This window comes from Suncus etruscus, chromosome 1, assembly GCF_024139225.1.
Source record: "Suncus etruscus isolate mSunEtr1 chromosome 1, mSunEtr1.pri.cur, whole genome shotgun sequence".
Classification (NCBI taxonomy): domain Eukaryota; kingdom Metazoa; phylum Chordata; class Mammalia; order Eulipotyphla; family Soricidae; genus Suncus; species Suncus etruscus.
Genome location: NC_064848.1, coordinates 184,618,918 through 184,623,085, shown reverse-complemented (window position 1 = coordinate 184,623,085; position 4,168 = coordinate 184,618,918). Strand labels below are relative to the sequence as shown.

Sequence of the window (4,168 nt, the reverse complement as noted above, 5' to 3'; positions counted from 1 at the left end):
CATCCTAAAATAGCACTGGCCTGTCAGAGGTATAACTTCTGTGACTAAAAAGAACTTATTATTCAAAGGCAATGCGAGGGTCAGAAAGATATAGTATAGAGATTAATGCCCTTGACTTGCATGAGGCCAACCCTGATTCAATCCCTGGCACACAGACAGGCCTTGAGCACTGCCAAGAGTGATCTTTAAGCACAGAGTCAGGAGTTAGCCCTGAGCACCACCAGTATGGCCCCCAAAATGGCAAAGTAATAAAAACAAACAAAAAGCAACATGAAGGGGAAGAGTAGTAAAAAGCAAGAAAACAAAATCCATCCCTGTATGATGACACCCAGCTATCAGCGGTTCCCCAACTTCCTTCTTCCTTAAACCTCTTCCTGTGATTATATAAAAGTGTACTGGACAGGTACTTTTTTGGGGGGGCGGCCACACCCGGGGATGCTCAAGGGTTATTCCTGGCTATGCACTCAGAAATCGCTCCTGGCTTGGGGGAACATATGAGACGCTGGAGGATCGAACATTGGTCTGTCCCAGGTTAGCGTATGCAAGACAGACAACCCTACCATTTGCGCCATTGCTCTGGCCTCTGGATAGGTACTTTTATCTCTCACTTAACCTTCCCCTCTGGTGTATTGGGTATTGGTTTAAAAAAAAAAAAAAGGCAGTTCTGGCTTTTTGGCAGGGGCTCAGAGAGTTAAGGCAAAAAAGCAGACTGGCTAAATACTTCTCTCCTGACTGGCTTAGCTTATTATTTCTATGCTATACGACCCATCTGCATGGGGTTTAGAAAAAATGGTGGCTGGGGTGATCTCACAACCCATAGATTTTTATTTTACACACCTTATCAGTTTTTGTTGGTTTAAAAACAATAGAAATGGATTCCTTCTATCCTTTTAAAAGCACTCACTGGCCCTTTTACTAGTGACCCACTGAGCCATCAAGAAAGGGTAAAGACATTGCTTTGGGGTGAATTTGCAATGTGTTGTGTTGTTTGGCTAAAATCAGCACTATTACAAGGGAAGGAAAAGACTGAATTCCCTCATAGTTCTGAAGGTTCGAAGTTCAAAGTCAAGGTGTTGGCAGAGTTGGTTTCTTCTAAGGTCTTTTATTGTGGGGGTGGGTGGAGCAGATTGGAGATGTTCTGGGATTACTCTGGGCTCTGCATTCAGGAATCACTCTTTGGAGGTTTTGGAGAACCCTCTGGGGTTCCAGCCCTACTGAGGCCTCTTTAGATAAGTATCACATCTTTGTGACTTCTAAAAGTTTTCTGGTTTTCCCTCAGAATCTGGGTTTCAGTTGCCTCTTTACATAAGGACACAATCACTAGATTCAGAAATCCCTTCTGTTCTCATTTACTCTAGGTGGCTCTTTAAATATTCTGTCTCAGGCCGGAGTGATAGCAGTGATAGTACATTGGGGAGGGCATTTTCCTTGCATGCGGCTGACCCAGTTCAATCCCCAGCATCCCATATGGTTCCCCAAGCCTGCCAGGAATAGTTTCTGAGTGCAGAGCCAGGAATAATGCCTGAGCACTGCTGGGTGTGTCCCTCACCCTCAAAACAAACAGATAAATATTCTATCTTCAGATAGAGTTACTTTTAGCTCTATTAGCAAAAATGTTATTTTTAACTAACATTCTAAAGCCAGTGGCGCTCAGGGGTTACTCCTGGCTATCTGCTCAGAAATCATGCCTGGCAGGCTTGGGAACCATATGGGATGTTGGGATTTGAACCACCATCGGTCCTGGGTCGCTGTGTGCAAGGTAAACACCCTACTGCTGTGCTATCTCTCTCGCCCCTTAATTAACATTCTTTGAAAAATAACATCCAGTAGTAATCTACAGTTTTATTTATTTAAAAAAAAAAGCTTTATTGATTGATTGACTGGATTTTGGGCCATACCCAGCGGTGTTCAAGGGTTCCTCTTGTCTCTGTGCTCAGAAATCACCTCTGGCAGGCTGGGGGACCATATGGGATGCCGGGAATCGAACCAGGTCCCTCCCAGGTTGGCCTCCTGCAAGGTAAACATCCTATCGCTGTGCTATCTCTCCAGCCCCTAACCTACAGTTTTAAACAAATGTTAATTCCTGGCTTTCCTTCAGGCCTGGAGATGGCGAGTTGGGTAGAGCTAAAAAGACTCAATGTTTTAATCAGAGTTCCAAAAGTCTCCTCTGCTTCCAGAACTTCGCAGGAGAGCAGCAGGCTCTGTACCCCTTGCTGCTCCAAATGCATCTCTATGGCACAGCCAAGAGTATTACTCAGAGAAGGGAGGGCCCAGAGGAATAAGTGGCGACAGTTTATCTGAAGCCAGCACTGGATTCATTAAGAGGCCTGGTGCCCTTTATCTGCTTCTTGTCCGCAGGACTCAGCTGCTCCAAACCCCGTGTCCAAGGCCTGTCACCAGCCCAGCCCTGGCAGCATCATGTTGGAAGAGTGTATAAGAGAGTGTCTCTTCCTCCCCCACCCCAGCCTGCCTAGCTCTAACCCTGTCCCACAAGGGTCAGCTAGGTGCTGTTGTGTAAGAATGAAGTTTGAAGCCTCTGTCAAGGCCTTAGGGTCCTAAGACTGTAAGCTCTTCCTGGGCAGTGATTGGCTGCATCAATTGTAGAAACCCCTGAGCTCAGCGGAAGGAGGCCCAGGGAGACCAGGAACTTCCCTTTATCAAAATCACCTTGCCTTGAATGTTGGCAACACTTATTTTAAGTGGGCCCTTTTGTCCTTAATCTTTGTCACATTCTCACTATGAGGGGAGAAGCCTTTTCCTTCATTACCTACAGCAACTCAATAGTGAAACTTGGGCTGGAGAGATAGCATGGAGGTAGGGTGTTTGCCTTGCATGCAGAAGGACGGTGGTTCAAATCTCGGCATCCCATATGGTCCCCCAAGCCTGTCAGGAGCGATTTCTAAGTGTAGAGCCAGGAGTAACCCCTGACCACTGCTGGGTGTGACCCAAAAACAAAAAACAGTGAAACTCAAGATGAAATACAAACCTCAGGTGCAGGAACCTACTTTTCCTGGGATTTAGCCCGCAAACATTCTGTTCTTTTTCTTAAAAAAAAAAAAAAAAAAAAAGTTTTGATTTGGAAGCCACTTCCAGCAACATTCAGGGATTATTGGCTCTGTGTGCAGGAATTGTTCCTGGCAGTACTCAAAGGACCATATCTGGTGCCTTGTCAAATGCACAAGGGCTTTACTCTTTACACTATCTCTTTAGTCCTTCAATCCTTATTTTCTATCTGGCTGCAGTTTAAAGGGGAAGATGCTGGTCTGGGGCTGAATTCAGGCTTTGTTTGTAGAAGCCCCAGATTTACTCCTTGGTGATGCACAGTTTCCCAAGCACTACCAGAATGTATATAAATAAAGGGGCAGCATATTAATACAGTAGTAGAGTGCTTGCCTTAGAAGTAGCTGAGCAGGGTTCAATCTCCAGTATCCCATATGATCTCCTGAGTACTGCCAGGAGTTATACCTGAGTATAGGACCTGGAGCAATCCTTGAGCATCACTGTGTGTAGCCCCAAAACAAACAATAATATATATGTATATATACATAAATCTAATAAAAGTAAAGACTTTCCATTTCCAAGAATCCTCAATAGTCAAGATGCAGCCATCCCATGGCACAGTCCACCTTCTGTTGCTTGGTTCTAGGGTCATTGGTGTGGGGTCAAGGTGGGGAGCTTAAGGACTCAATCTGTTAATGGGAATAAGACCTTTTCTCTGGCCAGGACTAGTTTCCCCATATGGGGCAAAGAGGGCAGTAACTTCTCCAAACAGCTCAAAACGTGCCTTAGGAGGGAGGTGACACTTTCAACCATTAAGACATTTCAGCAATGGAGGAAGGAAAGCTGAGTAGGGAAATGTCCCTTTCCTCTAATCCACAATCAGTTGCCTCTTGAGACATAGAAAGAAGAGAAAATGAAGGGCAGGAGCTACAGGGCAGTTGTTGGTTCAATCTCCAGTATTCCATATGATCCCCTGAATCCTGCCAGGAGTAATCCCGCAGTCAGGATTAACCCCTGAGGACTGCTGTGTGTAGCCCCAAAATAAGACTGAAGGATAAAAAAGAGATCAAGGGAGAAGGACAATGGACATATCAGAAACCTGCCCACAGCAAACTTCAGGGTCTTGTGGGAGGACACCTATAGGAAGGCCAAGAGACAACCAAACACT

At 45.4% G+C, this 4,168-nt stretch overlaps 1 non-coding gene across 1 annotated transcript; it reads left to right on the top strand.

Moving 5' to 3' along the window:
- The first annotated feature begins 884 nt into the window (after positions 1-884).
- LOC126030766 (small nucleolar RNA SNORA21) lies at positions 885-1,015 on the top strand. The gene has a single exon (XR_007503181.1). It is a non-coding gene; the product is annotated as a small nucleolar RNA SNORA21 (small nucleolar RNA).
- Positions 1,016-4,168: the final 3,153 nt, after the last annotated feature.